At 43.9% G+C, this 26,311-nt stretch overlaps 1 protein-coding gene across 1 annotated transcript in view; it reads right to left on the bottom strand.

Annotated features, from left to right (window-relative positions):
- MMUT (methylmalonyl-CoA mutase) overlaps positions 1 to 26,311 on the bottom strand; it is a 134,164-nt gene that overhangs the window by 16,224 nt on the left and 91,629 nt on the right. The gene's annotated exons all lie outside the window — the stretch shown is intronic.

The raw sequence follows: 26,311 nt of genomic DNA on the forward strand, positions 1-26,311 counted from the left end.
GGAGCATTATTTAATCCTCTGACACCAATGATAGAACACTATTGTTTCCACTGACACCAATGATTGGTCGCTATTCCTCGTGCCAGTACCAATGATTGAGCATTATCCCTGCTCCTCCTAACCACACGCACTGTCATTTTTTTTACTTTTACTGACCACCAAACCTGAGGAATTGTTTACTCCCACTGACAATGGGGCATTTTCTACGTACTCCGGCCATAGTCCCGACCCCTAAAGTCTGAAGGACAGTAAACTGGTCCTTTGCTTAGAAAGTTTGGGGACCCCCTGTATTAGAGGATACAAGCATTACCCCTCACAGAGATCAGAGTAGTCTCCCTGGCAGTACCTTCATCTACTTCCCTCTCTTAAAACATTATCCTGGGTCAACATCTATTTCTTGGATTGAGAAGAGGGCTGAGGCCGCGTACACACGGGCGGACTGTTCACCCAACTTTGTCCGCTGAACAGTGTTTGGGCGGACAGTCCGCTCGTGTGTGGGCTTTCAGCGGACAGTTTCAGCGGACAGTTTGACGGACAAGGTTTTTCGGAATTTCCGAAAAACTGTCCGCTGAAACCTTGTTTCAGCGAACAGTCCGCTCGTGTGTAGGCTTGTTCGTCAAACAAAGTTGCGCGCATGCTCAGAAAGGATTTTCACGCCGAAAGTTATAATGCAGTGTATAGGACGTCGTATTTTTCGTCCCGTCGTACGTGCCGTTCACGTCATCGCGCACGGTTTCAGCAAACTGTTCGTACGTCGTGTGTGGCCATGTCCGTCCATGCTAATTTTGAGCGGACTGTTTGCCGAAACTGTTTGACGGACAAAGTTGGGCGAACAGTCCCCGCGTGTGTACGCGGCCTCAGAGATGACAAAATCACGTGGCTGTGTTAAATATCTGACATAATTACCCCCCCCCCCCCCCCCCCGATGCAGCCTCTCATCTTGTGACTTACTACAAAGTTACAATGTGCCAGTCTGATCACGGGACTAGGGAAATGCTATGCTTCCTTCTTCTTGCAGCAGATTGACGACATCATCTCTGCCAATGGGCAAAGGAACTAGTCTGGAGCCCACCCACAACAGGCTGTCTGCAGAAAATTACAGGTGGGTGGAGACAAGACCAGTCACCCTGCACAAGGAGAGAGCAGCAGCAGTGACTGGTCTTTATTATTACAGGAATCTTCTGCACAGAGGCAGTTTCACACTGAATTACTGCACAGAAAAAACTCTATGGGAGACGCAAAAACCTGCTGTCTTGAGCTACCATGAGTTTGTGGCTTTGTTTAAAAGGGTATTTGAGGCTCCCGCAGGCTCCGCTTCTACTGCCAAGTGCTTCATGTCCATCGAACAGAGTACGAGAACTGTTGCCGACCACGCCATTGAATTCCGTACTCTGGTTCTCATGGCCTCTCGGATACCAGCAAGGATGAGATAGCAGCCCGAGATCTACCCACTGATGGAGAGGTTGCTCAAGTTTGCCATCCTCATTGACTCCAGACTCAGAGAAAGACTCCCTTGTGGAAACATCCTGTACGTTTGTCTCTGAGCTTTGCAGTCCCACCCATGCCTCCATCACTGGGAGGTCCCCAAGAGATTTTCCTAATTTGCCAGGATTTCCTATCACTTCCTGTTTGGCTATGGAACAGGAAGTGAAGGGAAATCTGTGCAATGGTACACAGATGGTAAAAAAACAAACACAACTTTCCTTTTTTGCTCTACCAACTCAGGGATTAGCCCCCACAATGTATTTTTATACTTTTTTATAAGCCTTTTGGATGGTCACATAATACGCAGGGTCTTTTTCCTCTTCCCCAGCCCTCTGCTGATGCAGAGATCTGCGCTGACATCATGGCTAAAATACACTATGAATTAAGAATGCTTGGGGGTGGGGCCATGATGTCTGTTCATTCAGACAGGGGAATTTACCAAGTCTGGGGCAGACTAAATCTGAAGCAGCTGTACATGGCAACTAATCAGCTTCTAGCTTTCAAGTTTAAACACTTACCACTCAGGTAAATTCTGACATTTCTCTCCTACATGTAAAAATCATAATTTTTTTTGCTAGAAAATTACATAGAACCCCCAAACATTGTATATGTTTTTTTTTTTAGAAAAGACCCTAGAGAATACAATGGCGGTTGCTGCAGCTTTTTATCTCGCATAGTATTTGCGCAGCAATTTTTCAAACGTGTTTTTTTTGGGCAAAGAAACAGTTTTCGTGCTTTAAAAAAAACCTGAAACAGTAAAGTTAGCCCAAAGTTTTTACATATTGTGAAAGATGAAGTTACGCAAATAGATACCCAACATGTCACTCTTCAAAATTGCACACGCTCGTGGAATGGCGCCAAAGTTCAGTACTTAAAATTCCCATAGGCGATGCTTGAATTTTTTTTTACTGGTTACATGTTTTGAATTACAGAGGAGGTCTAGGGACAAAATTATTGCTCTTGCTCCAACATTTGCGTCGATAACTCACATATATGGTTTGAACACAGTTTTCATTTGTGGACGGGACTTACGTATGTGTTTGCGTCAGCGTGCGAGCACACAGGGACAGGTGCACTTTAAAAAAAAAATTATTTTATTGTTAATTATACTTTTTTTTTTTTTTTTTTTTTTACACTTTTTTGAAAAAAAAAAACAAAAAAAAAAAACTTTTGATCACTTTTATTCCTATTACAAGGAATGTAAACATCCCTTGTAACAGGAATATGACATGACAGATCCTCTTTATAGTGAGATATGGGTCCAATAAGAGCCCACATATCAGCAATAGGCTGGGAAGCCTGAAATAAAAAAATAAAAATAAACTGATCACTGCTTCCCAGCCAAAGCGGCGTCGTTTTTTTGCATGCAGAGGCCGGCATGACTTCATAACATCGCGCCCGGCCTCCGACGATCATAGAGACTCCGGTGAGTATCTGGTCCACCAGAAATCTCTATGAACATCCGGGGCCGGCGGATTCTCTGTCCGACTCACCGATCGTAACGGTGAGTCGGTAGAGGGCAGGGAGGAAATGTCCTCTCTCACTTCCCGTAAGAATGATCAAGCGGCGGAATGGCCACTATGACCATTCTTATGGTGTAGGGAATCGCTGGCTGAAAAAGGCAATATCTGAAATGATGTCTGTAGCTACAAGCATCATTCAGATATACCTGCTCAAAGTCTGCCACGTCATATGACGGCGGGTGGGAGCGAGGCGGTTAAAGCTTAACTGAACAAGCTGAAGCTGGAAGCCGATTGGTTACTTTACGCAGATTCTGTCTGCTCCAGTTTTGGTAAGCAACCCCCCACCTCCCACCACCACCATCACCAGTATGTACTTATTCTTTGGGGTTGAATGATGTTGGCCATCATTCAACCCAGAAGACTATGGGCATCTTGAGGTGGAAAAGAAGTACCGTGGAGGAGAACAGTATAAGATATAAGGCAAGTATTGCAACCTGTGCTGGTTTTTATGTTTTTACCTACCTGTGGGCTTCATATTGAAAACATATTGACCAGAGTGAAAGCCCATAACTTTCCACAGCTGTTTTAAGAGATATTAAAACCATTTACTTCCACAGGCTAAAAAACGATAACAGGACAAAATCACAAGTCAATTCCCTCAGTGCTCCATCGTGCTCTAAACTGCCAGCGGCGTGCTTAATAAACTGTAAGCAAATTTTTAAGTGCATGGTTCATTTGCACATTTACAAATGATTGACTAACACTTGCAAAAATGCATTTGTATTATTAATGTTTTCTCTTCATCACAAACCTAGAGTTTCTTTAAACTTTTGTAAGCACTTTATAACTTTTTATTTGGAAGGAAATAGAATTGGATCCTTGGAAATGTTTGTTTCACGCGGCCGAGGGCCCTAGGGAAAAATATAGAAGAGCATTAACTCCATTTTTGCTAAACGCAGCGAAAGTACTGATCCCGAGATACTGGAAAGTAAAGGAAACACCAGGGATAAGAGATTGGTTTAGGGAAATAGACAGATTGAGGATTATGGAAGAACTAATACACCTTCAACGGGGAGCCGAAATTAGATTCCAGGCGACTTGGAGGAACTGGATGGAATTTAGAAAATCCTCAATATATCTTGGAATTATGGGGGATGGAGAGGGCGTCTAGGGGAGGGAGATAGGATGCATATACTTCATAACCCCTTATAAATTTATTATTTCTTTTTTATAAAAGAGGGAGGAGGAGGGGAGGGAGGAGAAGGGGAAAGGATCCCTTTCCCCCCCTTGGTTGTTTTTTTTTTTTTTTTTTTGTGTGTGGGGGAGGGATGTTCTGGGGCCCTTTAGGGGGTTTGTCGGGGTTTTTTTTTTTTTTTTTTTTTTTTTTTTTTTTGTAGAAGGGAGTGGGGATGTAAGGAGAGGAATCCCCACCTTACACAAACCACAAATTGGAATTAAGAAAAAGCGTCACGTGGGGGGGGGGGGGGGGGTAATAAATATGGGTAAGATAAAATCACAAAAGGATAATTTTAAACACATGAAGAGAGGGGGAGGGGGTGTGCTTTATATTTTTATTTTTTTTTTTTTTTTTTTTTTTCCCTCTCTCCCTCTCCCTCTCTCTTCCTCTTCTTCTTCCCTCTTGGGATATTTAAGATCGATCCGGTCGGGCACCCAATGTGTACTTTTTTTTGACTGTTTGTTTTTATGTGAATGTTGAAAACTCTGAAATAACATGAATGTTAGTCAAAGTGATTTTTAAAAGTATGTATAAGGAATATTTTGTACTGTTCTTTTTGTAAATGTGGAAAACGAAATAAACAATATTTAAACATAACTTTTTATTTTTCATTTTGTTCTTTTCCACCCCTTTTACTGGCCCAATCTATCAGTCTATATCTTTTGTTGCACCCTTGTATAGCTGACTCAGTTTGAAAATTCTGCAACTGACATTTAGTAGTTATAAAGAGTTTTCACCGATATTTTGATGACATTCGAAAAGGATTTGCAGCACCTAATAAAAATTAGGTATGAAATATGTCAATTCATTTAGAGTCAAATGTGCAGTACATGAGCAAAGGTTCATGTATACCTGACCATCAAACCTATATGGGCTTGTTGGACACCCCAATCCAAATCAATCGGTGTAAAATATACGGATTAAAGCCCCATACACACTATCAGATGTTCTGCTGATTTTTGTCTTCAGATTTACCAAAACCATGTAGTGGTTTGACCTCAAATTATATGGTTTTGGTAAATCTGAAGGAAAAAAAAAATCAGTAGAAAATCTGATAGTGTGTATGGGGCTTAAGGCTGAATAAGCCCAAATTTCCACAGATGCTTTCCAAAAGATTTTGGAGCGTCCTTCCAGTAGAATTAATATAGAGTTGCCCCTCCTGGTATAGACAGATGGGGATAACTCCATATTAACTCTTCTGGGATGGGTTTCCAAAAAAAAAAAAAAAAAAATTGACTAAGAAAGAGATTTTGGGGTTTATTTACTAAAGCTAGAGAGGGCAAAATTAGTTTTCTGCATAGAAACCAATCAGCTTCCAGGTTTTATTGCCAACGCTTAATTGAACAAGCTGAGGTCAGAAGCTGATTGGTTTCTATGCAGAATTGTGACTAAATGTGACAAACCCCTTTTGTATGGTTAGGTACTGATGTTAGAAGAGAAGACCTTACCCAGAATATGCATTCCAATTCATCCCAAGGGCGTTCAGTAAGATTATGGTCAGGGCCCCGTGTAGGCCACTCAAGTTCTCCGACAACAAACTGTGCTCCTGAACCCAAAGACAGGTCCATAAATACAAGGTATGACAAGTCATACTGGAAGAGAGAAGGACTTCCCCAAACTGTTGGACGCTTTTATGCCCGTTTTTGTACTTCAATATGGTTTATCAACCAGGAATGACACTTCCATAATTATGTCGGTACAGGCTAATTTTGCTCACCAAAAAGATTAAAAGTGATGACATTTCACAATTCTGGCCAATGTATCCTAAAGCATCCTGTTTCAATGTATATTGAAAATAATGGAAAGCAATTAGTGTATATAGGCCAATTGATCCATGCAGACTAAATGGGCAAAGATTTTAAACACCTGAATATCTCACCTACCTATATGGACTAAAGTATGGGGAAATCCCTCCAAATGGTTCAGATTCTGATGTAAATACTAAAACATACAAAGATATTTTAGCCCTCACAATGAGACCTCAGACAGCTATAAAGGCCCGTACCCACCCAGGTATTGGATAGGTTACCCTAAATATTCTTTTTTCCTGTGTGTGTTCACATAGATTTATTTTATGAATCACAGTCAATAAAATGTTCATGTACATCTGAAGTACCTGGCTGATTCTGACAGTCACCCTTCTTCCTTGTTCTAAACGTACAACAAAAATCAGGGAAGTTGATCTGTTCTTGCAGGGTCAGTTTTCTTCCTCTGGATGGCCTTTCAGAGATACAGGACACTGTGCAGACATACAGCATGTCCTGTGTTGGGTACTTTCTTCAGCCCCCTCGCCTGCTGACCAATCACAGCCTGCTTCTGGCACACACCCCCACCTAATCACAGCTGGTCTCTGATGCACACCCGCCCTCACAATCACTGCCTGCATCTTGCCTCAGTCTAGAATACAAACACATTGTGTCCTGTAAACCCCACCACCCACTATCGGGAAGAAATGATCGGTTATATGACAGAATTTTATAACCATGTAAAAAAGATAACTTCAGAAACAAAATAAAAGCAGTTATGGTGACAGCATAGTTACAACTGTATTAGAAGGTATTACATTGTATGTTCACAACTACTTTAAGGCTTGGTTCACACTACTGTGATGACGATTTTTAGCGCAATTATGTAGTACAACTTTGATGTGACTTTGGATGTGGTTAGCCTATTCATTGAAGCCAAATCGCACTGAAACAGAACCAAAATAGCTCATTAACCTCTTCCAAAATCACACCAAACAAAGTCACATTGATGTTAATGGGCACCATTGAAAATAATGTGATTTCCCTTGTCATGCACTTCTGTGTGACTCAAGTTGGAATCAGAAATCACACCAGTGTGAACAAGCACTAAGGATTTTAACCCGAATGGAAGGTTTTTAAGACCTAGCCATACAAGTATACTGAGTGCATGAATATTATTCTGATGAGATATATTTTTTTTCCTGTAGGGTAACTATTGGTAAAATAAAAAATGACACTCAGTATATGATGTCATTTGTCACTAGCATTAAAGGAGAATTACAGCCAAAGCTCATTTGGCTGTACTTCTCCTGCAGATCACAGGAGTACAGTTCGTTCTACACTCCTGTAACACATTTTCAGCAGACAGTGGGCTAAAGCGCGCTGTCGGCTAACGTCACAGAGAAAGTCCAGACTTGGGCAAGATCATGACAATGGAGTCGGGATCCACCCACATGCCTGGACTGGCGTGCCGCTGAGAGCCTGAGTCGGCCGCACCCACCCCCTCCACAGTTCAGCGCTCCAGTGAACTGACAGCAGCTCTCTGCTCAGGGAGCTGTGATAAATGAGTGATCCATGGTGTTCGATCGCTCTGTTCTCAGTCTTGGAGCCAATGGGAGACAGATGCAGCATCGGACCAATGTAGCATCTACCTAGGTAAGTATGATTCTTAAAACAAAACAACCCCCATACATAACTTTTAAAGTTTAAAGTTTACCTTTTTTTTAGATTAGAACACCTGTCAGTTTTTATTGCGGTCTGTGCGCCTCCCCCCGTTAAGGAGATTCACCTTCTCTATTTGTTCTGTTTACCATTATCATTGAAATTGAAAGTACAAGAAAAAATCCCAAATGTTTGGTTGTCCCCAGAAAAGTAATAGAGGGGAAATCTTCCAATGGGGACACTAGTTCTGGTGACCTATGAGGACCCCAAGAGATTCCCCTAATTTGCCAGGATTTCCTCTCACTTCCTGTTTGGCTATGGAACATGAAGTGAAATCTCTGCAATGGTACACAGATGGTTAAAAAACAAACAAAAAACAAAAACACACTTTTCCTCCTTTTCTCTATTCAAAATGAAAAAAAAAAAAAAAAAAAGTTTTGCCTATAGTTCTACTTTAACTACTTTCTCCCTGCAAATAACAACATTATTATTTGATCTGGCCAGTAGATCTGTCATGTTTCACTTTTTGTAAAAAGGTAACACTGTTTGTTTTACATTTAAAATCACACAGTATGCTTGTCACCCAGTTATTGATAATGCCCAAGTCAGAGTTTCATTTTACCACTGGGAGTTTTTGCCTCATCTTGGTTCTATTCCAGTGATATTACGTCTCCCGCATGCAGTTTGCTCTTCTAGTGAGAACAACACACACGTTGGTCTTTTGCCCAGGGAGATCCCACCTCCATCACACACACACTGGTCTTTCCCCAAGGAGATCCCATATCCATCACACACATTGGTCTTTCCCCAAGGAGATCCCACCACCATCACACACACATTGGTCTTTCCCCAAGGAGATCCCACCACCATCACACACACACATTGGTCTTTCCCCAAGGAGATCCCATATCCATCACACACATTGGTCTTTCCCCAAGGAGATCCCACCACCATCACACACACATTGGTCTTTCCCCAAGGAGATCCCACCTCCATCACACACATACTGGTCTTTCCCCAGTGATATCCCACCTCCATCACACACACACACACACACACACACACACACACACACACAGGTCTTTCCCTAGAGAGGTCCCTCCTCCAGCATACACACATTGATCTTTCCCCAGTGACACCCCACTTCCAGCACACACACATTGGTCTTTCCCCAGTGATAGCCCACCTCCATCACACACACACACACACACACACACTGGTTTTTCCCCAGTGATAGCCCACCTTTATCTCTCTCTCTCTCACACACACACGTCTTTCCTCAGCGAGATCCCACCTCCAGCACATACTCTCCAGTTTCACCTCCTGGGACTCCTCAGTCTCCACTCACACACTCCCACCAAAGATGGGACTTGAAATCAAAATTTTACAATAGCTCTCTGTCAACTGCGGGTATCCTTGGGAGTCCTCAGAGTAGTCTTAAAAGTGTAGAAAGGATAAGATGGCCACAGATCTAATGCAAGTCCAGTAATGCCCCAGACACACGATCCTAAAGTCGTATGATAATCTGATTAGTAAAGAGCTTTTCGATAGACGATCACAATGTTTCATCTGATATTATCAGATTGACAAGCGCAAAAATTTTCCTTGTACGATATAAGATCGTAAGATTTTCATTTAGTCAGTACAGATGTCTTCCAAAAATACAATACAAATACACCACAACAGAACATCACTTACGGATTTTGTTTCTGTCGTACGAGAATTTTCGTGATTTTAGTAACCTATTCAATTTCTACTTGCGACTAGTAAGCGGAAAAAATTGGACGAACCGTCATCTGATTTTCAGATCATGTGTATGGGGCATAAGCCTTTACTGTGCATAAGAAACGCCGTTTTGGGGGCTCAAAATTCCCCTACTCACCAGGGCTAAGAAATAAGATGACATAAAATAATGTGAAAAAAAGATCTAAACATAATTTAAAGTGATACAATATAGATATGATATACTGTATTAAAAATATAACATATAACTATGTACCTATAATATATGTCTTCAACTTGATATGATGTTAATTTTATATTCGCAGGGTAAAATCATGAGGAGTCATAAAATATAATAATAAAATAATATAAATTAAAAAAATACTACTAAGAACCATAATTGATACCAAGTAAAAATCAACATCATTACAGGTCGGAGTATAGTTGTATTATGAGTAATAATAAAAGGCATAAATAGTTGAAAAATAAATAAATAAAATGAACAAAATAAAATGACATGACCGGATACCTGTAGTACACAAGATACCTGCCAAGTTGTATGCTCTTATAGATTACACAAGGAAAGAAACAAAAGTAAAAAGACCTGATGGAGGGTAAAGCAAAAGGTGCGATTCCACGCCTCTGGTTATTCAATTGTATTTGTGTCTGGGAAACTTTATTAAAAAAATAGATGACTCAGAGAGCAGTTGGGGACATGAATACATCTATGAATATATGATATATCTATGAGTAATTATACTGATGACACAAAAGGAAAAATGGAAACACATTTTTAAAGTGCACATCTTTTGTTTTGTTTGCTGCAGTTCTGATAAATAATAAATAACAACTGCATTATTATATATAAAAAGAGTACCTTCAGGCAACAATTAAAAGCAATCGATGAGCTTACTAATACTGGGTACACACTACCGGTCGGAGACGCTGTACTAACCATCCGAGGTTAGTCCAGCGATCTACCCCTGCTGAGCTGTTGTGTTTTGACTCCCCCCCCCTCCAGAACACTCCGATCAGCTCTCTCTGCCATTGGCTGGGAGCGCCCATTGGGAGTCAGTTGGCTGCTGGTTCTCCAGCATGCACATCCAAAAAAAAAAGTTCAGCCAGCTTCTGCCAGACAGACCGACATACACACAGGCAAAAAGTTGGCTGTTTTTTTTTTTTGAACTGACAAACGTCTGCCTGTGTGTACGGGGCTTAAAGTGATACTAAAAGGATTGTTATTTAAAAATAAATAAAAAACTAACATGTCATCCTTACCTCCACTGTGCAGCTCGTTTTGCACAGAGTGGCCCTGAACATCCATTTCTGGGGTCCCTCGGCGGCTCTTGCAGCTCCTCCCACATTAGATAACCCCCTAGGAGCAGCTCTCTCCCGGGGGGTTACCTTGGGGGCGCACGCCGAGTCCAGCATTCGGCGTCCATAGAGGCCGAATGCAGGACTCAGCCCCGCCCCCCGGGGTCATTGGATTTGATTGACAGCAGCAGGAGCCAATGGCTGCGCTGCTATCAAACTATCCAATCAAGAGCCGGGAATCTGTGGAGAGAGGGATGGTGGGGACACGCCGACGGAAATTCAGGGGGTCAGGTAAGTAAAATGGGGGATGGGGGGCTAGGAGGATAGTGACTGCAAGGTGTTTTTTAACCTTAATGCATAGGATGCATTAAAGTGGAGTTCCAGGCTCTCTTTTTTTTTTTTTATTAAAAGTCAGAAGCTACAAAATGTTTAGCTGCTGACTTTTAATAAACAGACACTTACCGGTTCTAGGGTCCAGCGATGTGGCTGCACAGAGCCCCGCTCCTCTCCCTCTCCTCATCCATTGGAACTGTGGGCACCTGGCCGTGACAGCATGCGATCATTCGGTACACAGGCAGAACGGTAGTCTGCCTATGTAAACAAGGCAGATTGCCGTTCTGTCACTATGGAAGGCTTGGTTCCTGTGTTCCAGCAAAGCAGGAACGTGGACCATCCATCACAATGCTGGATAGATTGGAGGAACACAGACAAACAGCCCTTTGTAACAGGCTTGTGTACATCAGGGAAATTTGATTTTAATGGATTACTTTTTGTTTTGTCCTTTATAAAATATACATTTTTACACTAAGGGAGCGCTCCCCTTGTTTTTTCCCCCCATTTCTCTTTGCCAGACTGGCAGCTGTAAAAGACTGTGGTAGCAAAGCTACATGTGGCATCGGTATGTGCAACTTCCCATCTGCTGCTGGAATTAAAAGCAATTGTAAACGCTCTCCTTATAAAAACAACCCATTCAGTTTAAAATAGAAATAAAAGGCAAAGCATTTTTGTCTAGATATACATTTTTTTTTATAAATACCTTCTTTTTTTTTGGCTGTGCACGGCTGGCTTCTGCTGTGATTTTACATAATGGGAGCTGATCAGCTGGTCCCGCGGACCCAATGTCCGCTGGCACACGCCAATCATACGGTACACTGATAGAATGGCAGTCTACCTATGTAAACAAGGCAGATTGCCATTCTGTCAGTAGGGAAGGCATGAATCCTGTGTTTCTGCAAAGCAGGAACATGGATCCATGCCTTCCCCCAGTAAAAGCACCTCCCATACTACACAAACACTGGCTAGGCACATGGTTAACCTTTTGATCTCCCCTGATGGTAATCCCTTCCCAGCCATGCATATTTTTAGCATTGATCACTGTAATAATGTCACTGGTCCCTAAAAAAGTGTCAAAAGTGTCAGTTAGGTGCCCGATTTGTCCACTGCAATATTGCAGTCGCTCTATAAGTCGCTGATCACCACCATTACTAGTAAATAAAAAAAAAAATGTCCCATTGCTTGTAGACAATATAACCTTTTTGCCACTATAACTTAGAACTTAAGATGAATCCTGGAAGCTGACAAGTCTAGCATTCAGCTTGGTGACACCTGTAGAAGGCCGTTTTTTCGGTGGTGGTGACACGGCAGACTTTTTAGCAGTATGAGCAATTTTCTTTCAGACATAAATATAATGTCTGCTGTAGCATATGTTGCCATATGGTGAGCACTGTAGGGTAAAGAAGTGTAAAAATGGCAATTTGATGTAAGTTCTGAAAGGTCAACATTACACATTGACCTTAATGGATGCCTCCAAACGTTACTCGTCACCTACAATGCCAACAGCTAGAAATCACATGCCTAGCTGATCAGAGCAAATATAACAAGGCATACTTTACAAATCTAGTCACATAAAGTACAATCCAGTCATACACACATGCTGGGACAGAAAAGGGCCTTCAAACTTACTACATCGTTGAAAGCACAAAATTGTTAAAAATGTCTTTGTACGCGGTAGCATTAAAGCCGGACTCCAGATCTTTTTGCGTTACTTCAAATGGAATTAAACACTCAATCAACATTAGCCATTTTGAATCCTTATGCTACTAGCCTTAGTACATAGATAGGAATCTATATTATATTTACTTTTTGTACTATTTTTTTTACTTTTCTTCAGTTGCTTCCTGGCTTCTGGCCTAGGCCAAAATGATTACATACATCCCAGGAGTCTTCATGGGCATTTTTTTTTCTTTTATCACGAGAAGGGGAACAGGGGCTTTCTTCAATAAGCACACCCTTCTGCCTGTATGCCTGAGCTAAGAGCAGATAGATTCCAGGAAGTAAATGCTACATGAATCATCTGCCCTTAGTCAAGATGGCCACTGCTAGAAAGTTTGGGGGGGGGGGGCTGAGTGCTTTCTCAACAAGTTAAAGCATTGAGCTTGATAAAGAGTAATATATTTAAGCAGCAATTCTTAGTGCCTTTAAGATCCAACAGTCTTCATTAAACCCTTATATACTGTAGGGTTCCTATGGTATCTCGAATAATATCTACTGCTTAAAGCCTTGAGGAAGGAGGAAGTCTCACCCCTGAAATGTGTTGGCTTTATTTGATGCTCTTAACCAATAAACATCTTAAAAAGACCCCCCAAACACACACACACATATTATAAACATATACATACACATACATATATATTGTGCAGAGTAAGGCTGAGTGTGACATTGTTGCGTATGAGTGACAGCGTGGGATGAGGTTGACCTGTCATTTTTCACAAGTTGGTGAAAAGGGCAGTGATCTGTCACCCTGTTTGTCACAACGAAGTGCTCCTCAATACCCACTCCAGAGTTTACAAACAACTGTTGAGAACAAAGTTCCATTATGCTCTACCAACCCTGTTAGAGCACAGACTCCATTGGCGGAAACTCTGTCTTGATTTGGGTAGAGGCTGTGAAATGCCCAGATGTCTCATATTTCTATGTCTGTACAAAGAATCTGCATCATGTATTATAAATAAGAATCAGCCACGTTTATTAGTTTGGCCGCTTTTTAAACAAATTGACAGGCCATGTTCATCCACATTCACAGGTTGCTGTTATACTCTGTAAAGAGGCCATCATCACATTGTAGCCAAGTACAAATGTGTGTATAACACCTCGCGGGGCTGCAGATGGCAGAGATAGTGGCTTTCGTGTTAACCTTCCCGTCTGATCATCCTGCTAATGGACTGACAGCTGGGAAGGGAAATGAGCAATGTATATTGTGAAGTGGACAGGACAGGCTTGAAGGTTGCACCTCGTCTATTCAGATGCCAGAATTGGGCTAAGCAAGAAGATAAAAGTATGTAAACCCTAGAACAAAAAATTGAACATACTGCAGCTTGCCAGATAAATGTGGTGGCTACATTCATATTTTCAGGCTTTAATTTTCATTTTAATTGTTCACGTAGCGAATCTGCCAGTAACACAATTCTGTCTTAGGCAAACAATGCTCACACACCGCATAGTCCACAGAGATAGCAGGGAATGATGTTACTGATAACAGTAAGCACAGCAATTTGTCAACTTACTGGATTTCTGGTAGAACCAACAGGTATTTTTTTTTACCAGATAAAAAAAAAAAAAGCACTTAACCAGCCCTAGAAGATTTTACCCCCTTCCTGACCAGAGCACTTTTTGCGATTTGGCACTGCGTCGTTTTAACTGACAATTGCACGGTAATGCGACGTGGCTCCCAAACAAAATTTACATTTTTTTTGCCACAAATAGAGCTTTCTTTTGGTGGTATTGATCAGTAGTATTTCATTCATTCACCTCTGCGGTTTTATATACGGCTATAAACAAGAAAAAAAAAAGCGACAATTTTGAAAAAAAAAACAAAAAAACGCAATATTGTTTACTTTTTGCAATAATAAACATCCCCCGAAAATATATTTTTTTCCCTCAGCTTAGGCCGATATGTATTCTTTTACATTTTAGGTTAAAAAAAAAAAAAAAAATCACAATAAGCATATATTGATTGGTTTGCGCAAAAATGATAGCATCTAAAAAATAGGGGCTAGCTTTATGGCATTTTTATTATTATTTTTTTTTACTAGTAATGGTGGCGATTTGCGATTTTTATCGGGACTGTCATTACGGACAATTTTGACACATTTTTGGTACCATTGGCATTTATAAAGCGATCAGTGCTATAAAAATGCATTGATTACTGTATAAATGTCACTGGCAGGGAAGGGGTTAACAGGGGCGATCAAGGGGGTAAATGTGCTCCCTAGTGTGAGTTCTAACTGAAGAGTGGAGGGGACTGTGTATGGGAGATGACAGATCGCGGTTCATACTCTGTATGAACAGACAATCTGTCTCTTCTCCCCTCAGAGAACCGGAAACGGTGTGTTTACACACACAGGTCCCGGTTCTTGGTGTGCCACAACCGCCGGGCACTCGCATCGGCTCTATGGATGAGCAGGGGGCGCGCGCGTGCCCCTGGTGGCCACAGGGTGAAGCAACGTTACATAACATTGTTTTGTCCAGCTGTGCCATTCAGTACAACTGCGGCGGCTGGTTGGCAAGTGGTTAATTGTATTTTTAAAGTATAAAGCTGGCCATACACCTATAGATTATCTGCAGATTTTCTATGGTTAGATGGAAAAGGTGGGAGATTCTTCCATCCACAGAGTTTAGCAAACATGGAGAAATCTGTTGCACTTTTTCCATTTAACCATAGAAAATCTGCAGATAATCTATAGGTGTATGGCCAGCTTAAGCCTAACTAAAAACTATACTTTAAAATGTTCCCTCCTCCTTTCTATCCTGTACAAAAAGATCTGTGAACTTATCTTTAAATTTCTCCAGCCTAGTTGTGTCATCCTGCATCTCCGGATCCCCTGCGCCAGTGAGGAGAGAGGAGGCAGCGCTGACAACAGCTGGGCCATGGGGGTGAGATCAATGGCTTCTAGAATTTACAGCCGATGTCGAGTGCTGCCTTAGACAAAGTTGCAGGACCATGCGACTGGACCAGAGCAGACTGAAAATAGGTAAGGCAGAATAGGTAGGAGGAGGGAGGGAACATTTTTAAAACAGATTTAGATTGTGTTTTCATGCACTTAAAATCTGAACTCCTGGGAAAAACAAACATTTTCCCCTGCAGTGGGGCTGCCCCCCCCACAACGCATGGGTTAAATGTTCATTTTTGTCTGAAGCCAAAAAAATATTTTAAAAAAATAAAACATTTTTACTTGCTCGATCCCCTGCACCAACAGGTTTCCTCTGCGTTGTTAGACTAGTTCCAGCAGTCTCTTCTTTCCTATGCGCCTGTGGTCATAGGTCCTCAGCTGTCACCAAGTACAATCTCAATTTTTTTAAAGTTGGGACGCTATGTAAAATCTACATAAAAACAGTACGCAGCATAAACCTATATTTTATTCACCATAGAAAACATGTCAAATGCTTAAACTAAGAAAAAAAAGGTGATTTTGAAATTGATGGCGGCAACATGTCTCAAAAAAGTTGGGAACAAAAAGATGTAAAGTAAGTGGTACTAACAAGGAAGAGCTGGAAGAACATTCTGCAACATCTTAGCCCCTGTACAGACGGTCAGACATTCCCACGGTAAATGTCCGATCGGACCATGTTGTCGGATAATCCGACCATGTGGACTTTTTCCGTCGGAATGTCCAATCAACAAAGTTTGAGAGTTGGCTATAACACTTTCCAACAACATGATCCGATCGGACGAAGTCCGATCGTTTGTAGAGAATTCCTATCGGTTAAAGTGCCACGCATGTTCAGATCAAAGTATGAGAACAAAGCTATTGGCTACTAAACTGAACGTAGTCCCGTAGCAACGAATGATCATCACGTTCTGAACGATCGGATTTTCCGACCGCGTGTATGCAACACCAGTTTCAGACAAAATCCGTCAGAAAAAAATCCAACGGATTTTGTGGTCGGAATTTCCGACCGTGTGGCTTAGAGAATCAGAGTGTCTCAGAAGTAAAGATGGTAGAGGTTCACCAATCTGTATAAAGCTGTGTCTAAAAATTGTTGAACAATTGCAGAATAATGATCCTCAATGTAAAACTGCAAACACTTTAAATATATCATTATAATCTACCGTACACAATATGATCAAAAGATCGGAGAACACTGTGCAAAAGGGACAAGGCCGGAAAACAATACTAGATGCCCATGATCTTTGGCACTCAGGTGGCACTGCAATAAAAACAAGCATGATTCTGTGATGGACATCACTGCATGGGCGCTATGGAATACTTCCAAATATCACCATCTGTGAACACAGTTCACTGTGCCATGCAAAAATCTCTATGATGCAAAGAAGAAGCCATATCTGAACATGATCCAGAAACACTGCCATTCTCTGAGACAAAGCTCATTTAAAATGGTCTGTTGCAAATTTGGAAAATTGTGGCAACCATAAGTGTTGTGTCCTCTGGACTAAAGAGGAGAGTGACCTTCTGGCTCATCAGCGCTCAGTTCAAAAGCCTGCATCTCTGGTAGTATGGGGTTACATTAGTGCATATGGCATGGGGAGCTGGCACATCTGGAAAGGCACCATCAATGCCGAAAGATAGATCCAGGTTATAGAGCAGCATATGCTCTCAACCAATGTCTTTCTTTAGGGAAGGCCTTGTGTATTTCACCAGGACAATGCTAGACCTCATACTGCATCTATGACAACAGCATTGCATCCTAGTAGTAGAGTCTGGGTGATTAAAGTGGTTGTAAACCTAGTTAGTTACACCACATTTACTTACAGGTAAGCTTATAATAAGGATTACCTGAAGATACTGGAAATATCTCCTAAACCTGCACGGTTTAGAAAATACTTACCATATACGCTTGTTAGAGCTGCACGATTCTGGCCAAAATGATTCACAATCACGATTCTCTGATGATTCTCGCGGCATAAAATCTTTCACATTATACAAAACAAATTGGGCTAAATTTACTGGGTAGTATTTATTTTAAAATGTATTTCCCCATAAAATGGCATTTGAACAACTGCTGCGCAAATACAGTGTGATATAATAAGGCTTACCTGTAGGTAAAAAGAATATCTCCTAAACCTGTATGGTTTAGAAGATATTCCCCTTGAAATGAGCCACTGACTTCAGCGGTGCATGCACTCCGGGGATTCTCAGCTGAAAGTCCGGCAGACGCTGCAGCTTGCCGGAAAGAAGACTCCTGCACGCATGTGCGGGAGTGACAACATTGCGGTTCCAGCCACTCACAGTGCCAGAGCCGTGATGCCCGGAAGACACCCCAAGGAAAAATGTCAGCTCCCTCCGATGGACCGATATCACCTGCCGATGCCTCGCTCTGAGGTATTTCATAATACTAGCTCATTACGCCTTTTGTCTTAGGCCGCGTACACACGGGCGGACTGTTCGCCCAACCTTGTCCGCTGAACAGTGTTTGGGTGGACAGTCCGCTCGTGTGTGGGCTTTCAGCGGACAGTTTCAGCGGACAGTTGGACGGACAAAGTCTTTCGGAAATTCCGAAAAACTGTCCGCTGAAACTGTGTTTGAGCGAACAGTCCGCCCGTGTGTGGGCTTGTCCGCTGTACTTTCGAAATGAGCGGACTGTTCCCGCTCGGAAAGTCCGCCCATTTCGAGCGCGTGTACAGGTAGGCGGGGCCCGCGAAGGAGACGTCGCGGGCTCCGCCGCCTGGAATGGGATTAAAGGGGAACCCCAACGCCGAAAAAAATCGGCGTGGGGGTTCCCCCCAAGTCCACACCAGACCCTTGTCCGAGCACGCTACCCGGCCGGCCAGGAAAGGGGGGCGAGCGAGCGCGCCCCCCTCCTGAGCCGTACCAGGCCGCGTGCCCTCAACATGGGGGGTGCCTTGGGGAAGGGGGGGCCGCGCGGCCCCCCCACCCCAAAGCACCTTGTCCCCATGTTGATGAGGACAAGGGCCTCTTCCCGACAACCCTGGCCGTTGGTTGTCGGGGTCTGCGGGCGGGGGGCTTATCGGAATCCGGGAGCCCCCTTTAAGAAGGGGGCCCCCGGATACCGGCCCCCCACCCTATGTGAATGAGTATGGGGTACAATGTACCCCTACCCATTCACCTGTGAAATAAAGTACAAAAAAAAAACACAACACATGGAAAAAGTATTTTATTGCACAGCTCCGGGGGTCTTCCGTCTTCGGGGGTCTTCTCGCCGGACTCCTCCGCTATGTGTGTGTAGCTCTTTTACTAGCGGAGGAGTCCGGCTTTCTTCCTCCCCGCCGCCGGCCTCTTCTCCCGACTTCGGGGGTCTTGTCCCCCTCTTCGGCTCTTCTGCCGGGCCACCGCGCCTGGTCCGGTGGCCCGGTCTTCTGTCGCCGTCTTCCGTTCTTCTGTCGCCGCCTTCGGTTCTTCTGCCGGGCCACTGCGCCTTCTTGTAGCTCTTTTACAGGCGGTGGCCCGGTCTTCTGTCGCCACTGTCGTCGTCGCCGCCGCCGCCTTCCGTTCTTGTTCTTCTTGTTCTTCTTCTTCTTCTCCTGGAGATGTTGACTCGACGAGCTCTCCGGCCGGAATGCCAGAGCCGCGCTGTGCGGTCACTTATATAGTGACAATGGGGCGGTGTCACATGGTATATGTCACATGGGTTGGTCACATGGTGACCCCGCCCCCTTACGATGTCATAGTCCCCATGTGACATCAACCCATGTGACCAACCCATGTGACATATACCATGTGACACCGCCCCATTGTCACTATATAAGTGGCAGCGGAGCGTGTCCCTGGCATTCCGGCCGGAGAGCTCGTCGAGTCAACATCTCCTGGGGAAGAAGAACAAGAAGAAGAACAAGAACGGAAGGCGGCGGCGGCGACTACGACAGCGGCGACAGAAGACCGGGCCACCGCCTGTAAAAGAGCTACAAGAAGGCGCGGTGGCCCGGCAGAAGAACCGAAGGCGGCGACAGAAGAACGGAAGACGGCGACAGAAGACCGGGCCACCGGACCAGGCGCGGTGGCCCGGCAGAAGAACCGAAGAGGGGGACAAGACCCCCGAAGTCGGGAGAAGAGGCCGGCGGCGGGGAGGAAGAAAGCCGGACTCCTCCGCTAGTAAAAGAGCTACACACACATAGCGGAGGAGTCCGGCGAGAAGACCCCTGAAGACGGAAGACCCCCCGGAGCTGTGCAATAAAATATTTTTTCCCTGTGTTGTGTTTTTTTTTTGTACTTTATTTCACAGGTGAATGGGTAGGGGTACATTGTACCCCATACTCATTCACATAGGGTGGGGGGCCGGTATCCGGGGGCCCCCTTCTTAAAGGGGGCTCCCGGATTCCGATAAGCCCCCCGCCCGCAGACCCCGACAACCAAAGGCCAGGGTTGTCGGGAAGAGGCCCTTGTCCTCATCAACATGGGGACAAGGTGCTTTGGGGTGGGGGGGCCGCGCGGCCCCCCCTTCCCCAAGGCACCCCCCCATGTTGAGGGCACGCGGCCTGGTACGGCTCAGGAGGGGGGGCGCGCTCGCTCGCCCCCCTTTCCTGGCCGGCCGGGTAGCGTGCTCGGACAAGGGTCTGGTGTGGACTTTGGGGGAACCCCCACGCCGATTTTTTTCGGCGTTGGGGTTCCCCTTTAAGCCCATTCCAGGCGGCGGAGCCCGCGAAGTATCCTTCGCGGGCCCCGCCTACCTGTACACGCGCTCGAAATGGGCGGATTTGCCTCCTCCTTACGTGGGCGAGTCCGTTCATTTCAAAAGTTGAGCGAACTGTTTGCCCAACCTTGTTCGTCAAACAGTCCGCTCGTGTGTGGGCAAGTCCGCTCATGCAAATTTTGAGCGGACTGTTTGCCGAAACTGTTTGACGAACAAGGTTGGGCAAACAGTCCGAGCGTGTGTACGCGGCCTTACAGGTGAAAAAAAAAAAAAAAAAAAAAAAAGTTAGTGGGTTTAAGAGGAAGCCAAGTAGTCAGCCACCGCCCTATAATGGTGTCTGGTCCCCAGGAAGTAGACACCATCCTTCGTCTACCGCCCCTCTGTTCTAGGTGACACCTCCCCCGCCATGCTATGTCCTCCAGGACATATTACAATCAAAGTAGCATTTCAATTTATGTATAGGGTGTCTTGATGGTTTCAGCCAGAGTCTGACTTTAAGGACTGTTTTAGTTGCCTATCCTTGCATCATTGAAGTTAAAAGGTGTTTTTTTTTTTCAATAACAGCAAATGTAGCAAGTGAGCAAATGGTTTTGATTGTGTTTAATCTGTATTAACAATAATTGGGGATTTTAAAATGTTGATTTTTAAGCAGACAAGTTTTAAGAATATTATAATGGGGGAGTTATATATATTCTGGGCGTCATGCCAGATGAATTGTGGTCAGTGAGAAAAAGGGAAGTGATTTAAAGTTGCATAATTCTATGCACTAGAATCACACAAATGTTTACTAATTTGGGTATTAGCATGCTGAACAAAGTATACAAACACCCCGCATTTGTCTCAGGTCTTAAAGAGTCAATCCACTACCGCTTTAAGTTCCACTGCTAAAGAATGTTGTGATTCTTGGCAGACTGCTGGTTTTTCCCCCCTCCGTTCTTTTGAAGGCTGCCGGCTTGAGCAGAGCAGAGAGAATTCTCTGCATAGAAAGAATCGGGAAATACTTTGTCAAGATCGCAATGGGGAAAACAAAATCGCGATAACGATTAATCGTGCAGCTCCAATCCTTGCCCTGATGTCATTGGCGCATGCACACTGAAGAAAGGGCATGTTCATCCTGTTTCTAAGGGGCTCATACCGTGACTTCCAGCTCCCACGCGCATTGCGCTGGAGTGACGTCACGTGACCCAGGCCACTCACAGAGCCAGAGTCCACGGTCCCTGAAGGAAGAGGGGTAAAGATGGATGCGACCACCAGCGGAGACACGGTGGGCTTCGTTTGCAGCCAAGTAGCACATAATAGGCTAGCATGCGATGCATACTAGCCCATTATGCTTTTACTTTGCAGGGAGAAAAAAGAGGAAGTAAAACCCATCAGGGTTTACTTCCTCTTTAACTGACCAGCCTGCAGTCCACACCTTTCAGCATTTGAAAATATTTGGTGCATCTTGAAGACCCAGGACTGTGGAGCCATTAGGATTCTAGATCAGTTAAGAGCGGGACAACATTCCTCTCCCAAAAAACTCAAGAAACTCGTCTCCTCAGTTCCCAGACATTTGCAGAGTGTTATAAGAAGAGGGGATGCTACACCATGCTAAACATGGCCTTGTCCCAACTTTTTTGCGACCTGTTGCTGCCATCAGTTTCAAAATGACCCCCCCCCCCCTCCCAAAATGGTTTCTCAGTTTAAACATTTGATATGTTTTCTATTTTCTGTTGTGAATAAAATATGGCTTTATGAGATTTGCAAATCATTGCATTCTGTTTTCATGTAGATTTTACACCACATCCCCAACTTTTGTTTTTTGGAAGTGGGGTTGTATAATGCAAGGCCCACAGACCTGCACTGGATATCAGGATACCTAATGGAAATTGAGGAAGCATAGGACAGTGCTGGCTACTAGGTAAGTGGGGAGATCAGGTAAATACTTTGTCCAGTACCCTAGACCTAAATGAGCATTTAAACCTTGCAGTATATGGGCAGCCCCACTGCAAGAAGAATGTTTTCTTTCTTGGAGATGGGCTTTAATAAATCAAAAGGGAATAAATGAGAAGCTAATTGCTAGGGTTTACATACAGTTTAATTAGCCAATTAAAGCCAAAGCTTTTCAGGCTATTTGAATCTCTTGCTATTAAGGGATAGAACAACATGCTGACAATCACCTATACAGGCTAGAACCTACACATAGGATTTTTGATAGCTCAATCCTACTACTAATATAACTAGTAAATGATTGCTAGCAAATGATCGCTAAACAAATGATTCCCTATGCGTGGTATAGCGATCCTGCCGCTTCCTGAATGTCTGTCTGCTTTTTTTTTTTTTTTTTATGTAATCCTACAGGGAATTATGTGTTAAAATACAGCTCTGCATTACAACATGCTCCCATTAATGTGGGCGAACAGTAAAACTGCCCCAAGAAGCATATAGTAGCGATTAATCACACTTGAATGGAGCATTGTGCAATAATGCAAGACTAATTGCTGCTATATGCTTTCTATCACGAATGATTTCAGTAGCAGGACTGAGCTACTAAAATGTTTCTGTGCAGATTTAATCTGTTCCTCTGTCTACCAGCAAGTGGTTGAAGTGCAAGTCACAACTTTCTTTTCCACTTTTGGATAGTGTAGAGCAGGAGTTTCCAAACTATGGCCCTCCAGTTGTTCAGGAACTACAATTCCCATCATGCCTAGTCATGTCTGTGTATGTCAGAGTCTTACAATGCTTCATGGGACATGTAGTTCCGCCACAGCTGGAGGGCCGTAGTTTGGAGATCCCTGGTGTAGAGAAGAATTAAAACCCCTGTCAACCTCAAGCTGAAATCCAGAATAAGCAAAGACTGTCTGAATACAAGAGTCCTGTGTATTCTTACTGGAATCTAGGTGTGCTTTGTGTATTTCTTCCAGATCTGTGCAGAAATCCAGTGTGAAGCTTTGCCTCTGTGCAGGAACTTCCTCTGTAATAAAGACCGGTCACTGCTGTCTCTCTCTCCTTGTGCAGGGTGACTGGTCTTGTCTCCGCCCCCTCCTGTAGTAATAAAGACCAGTCACTTCTGCTCTCTCCTTGTTCAGGGCGACTGGTCTCGTTTCCGCCCCCTTGTGTAGTAATAAAGACTGGTCACGGCTGCCTTCTCTCCTTGTTCAGGGTAATTGGTCTGGTCTCTGCCCCCTCCTGTAGTAATAAAGACCGGTCACTGCTACTCTCTCTCCTTGTTCAGGGTGACTGGTCTTGTCTCCACCCCCTTGTGTAGTAATAAAGACTGGTCACTGCTACTCTCTCTCCTTGTGAAGGGGGACTGGTCTTGTCTCCACCCCTCCTGTAGTGTTGTACAGACAGCCTGTTCGGGATGGAGCTGCTGGGGCCCCTTCCACAGCTCTGCTCTCTCTGTACAGGCTTTGTACGGCACAGTGATGATGTCACTGCAACTTTTACAAAGTAATATCTGGGCGTGCATAGGCATTTGGTGCACTTGAAGTGGATTTTTAATCCCTTGTGATTATTAAAAAATACAGAATATTTGAATACTTGAATTGAGTTTTTATGCTTGGAGTTCAGTTGTAAATAGGCATGTAAGTGGATGTAAGAGGAAGTCCCTACAAAAAGGAGGGGGATTCCCACCTCAGTTGTCACCAAAACAAATGTTCCCATTGTAAGATTTAGGCCCCTTTCACACAGGCACCTCCACTTAGTAGAATCTGCTTGCTCAGCAGGGGATCTCTCCATTGATCCCCATTAAGCAAGCAGAAGACAGGCCTGTGTCCGCTCTCCTCTATGGGGGCAATCGGATGGAAAACCCACCACCTGTATGTTTCCATCCAATGCCATCCACCAGGACCACCATCCGGGTGTCAGCAGACTGGAGGGTCTGATCAGGTCTGCCTGAAAAACTGACAGGGAGACCTGATCAGGCAGCCCATGTGAAAGGGGCCGTACCCTCACCTCTTGTTTTGGTGCAATTTCTAAGAATGTTCTATTTCCGATTACTTCCTTTCTTGGCAAACTGATACCAGGACAAATAGAAAGGGGTGATAGTCCCTAACAGAAAGGACTCTTTCACACATGGGCAGTCCACCCGAGGACTCTGCTTTGCTCAGAGGGGAGACATCGTTCCGTGCTGAGTAGGCGGATGGCAGGTCCATCTCCGCTCACTGTGCAGAGACGGACCCGTCAGAGCCCCGCTTGCCTCTATGGGGAGATCAGATAAAAGCTGACAGCCTGTCCGTTTTCTGATCCAATTCTCCAGACGAATGGAGAATAGGGTCTCCATCTGTCTGGATTTCATGGACAGGATCAGATATTGGCGGATGTCAGCGGACATGTCACTGCTGACATCACCAGCTCAATAGAGGTGAATAGAATGTCCAATCAATTCCGCCTGAAAAACTGACAGGCGGACCTGACCGGAAAGTGGTCTAATACAGACAGCAATGGAAAACCTGATAGTGGATCTAAACCATCCCTAATATATATCAAAAATGAAAGAAAAACATTTCTGGCTGTACATTCATTTTTAATCTCATAGTAGCAACAAAATTAAAAGCACCCCTAAATATTAGTGTTCATAGCAGCACAACACAGCAAGCATAAAAAAAAAAATAAATAAAAATAAAAAATAAAATAAAAAAAAGATTATCCCAATCTAGAAAAATTGATACACGATTTCTCTTTGCGCAACTCAAAAAAAAAAAATGTGTGGGTGCCCGCCCCAAGAACATACCAGACCCTTCGTCCTGGTATTTTTTCCCACTGGGGAAAAAAAAATGGTGTCCCCCAAAAAATCCATACCAGACCCTATCCTATACGCAGGCCAGGAAAGGGGGGGGGCAAGTAAACACCCCCCCGGACCATACCAGGCAAATGCCCTCAAAATGGGGGGGGGGATGCTTTGAAGCAGGGGGGCTCTGCAACCCCCCACTCCAAAGTACATTGTTGCCATGTTTGTGGAGATAAGGGGTTCTTCCTGACAACCCTGGGAGGTGGTTGTGAGGGGTCTACGGCCAAGGGGCTTATAGGAATCTGGAAGCCACCTTTAACAAGGGACCCCCCGATCCTGCCCCCCATGTGAATGAGTATGGGGTACATTGTACCCCTACCCATTCACCACCAAAAAAGCAGTGTAGTGTAAATAAAAATGCATGTGCGCAAAAATGCGCAAATTTGCACGAACACATATGCGGGAAAATGCATACAAAAGGAAAAAAAAAACGGCTGAAAAAATAGATGCTCAAACAGGAGTATCGTGTGCAAGAAGTCTAACAGTGGAACTGTGGGTGTTCGATTAAGCCCAGGTTCACACGGAGCTGCGGGAATGAAGCCGTGCGAGTTCAGCTGAACTTGCACGATTTCACACCCGCATGTCAGTCCCGATTTTGGCAGCGATTTGAGAGACATATGTGTGGGTTTCTGCACAGATGTCAATGGAAATTGCAACCCGAAATCGCAAAAAGTAGTACAGAAACTACTTTTTGAAATTGGTGCGCCTATCAGGGTGGTGCCATTGCCGGCAATCGCTGCCAATTTGACATGCGATTTGACATGTCAAATCGCACCAATGTGAACCAGGGCTAAGGCAAGTATGCATCTGTAGAAGAGGAATAGGTTTGGTCAGGGGAAGGGGCAGAAAAGATAAATGCGATCGGTTTTAAAAGTTCACTGATCTATTAAAACCCGTTGATATACCAATACAACACTTTAGTTGCCCATTAAAGCTTGGTAATTTTTTTTCATTTTTTTTTTTACAGTGTTAGAGTGCAGAAGGGTTACACATTCTCTCACTTTTAGTATTCAGTCTGTGCCCCCATAAAGAGATTTTTCCCGGGTTCCCACTCTAACGGACAACTATCCTCTGATCAGGTAGTGAAGTGAAATCTCAGAGACACAGACTACAATAAAGTCCTAACAAATTTTCTAAACCTTATTTACTTCCTGTTCTGTGTGACACTCATCCAAGGAAGTGAAGACAAAGACCCAGACAGCAGTAAAACACTGACAAATCCATAAAGTTTTAATACAGCACTGGTCTCCAAACTCCAGCCTGTGGGCCGATTGTGGCCCCTTGCTTGTCTTTATCCAGCTGTTGC

The sequence above is a fragment of the Lithobates pipiens genome, unplaced genomic scaffold, assembly GCF_037356315.1.
Source record: "Lithobates pipiens isolate NorthernLeopardFrog02 unplaced genomic scaffold, aLitPip1_a1.2 Scaffold_18, whole genome shotgun sequence".
Taxonomy (NCBI): domain Eukaryota; kingdom Metazoa; phylum Chordata; class Amphibia; order Anura; family Ranidae; genus Lithobates; species Lithobates pipiens.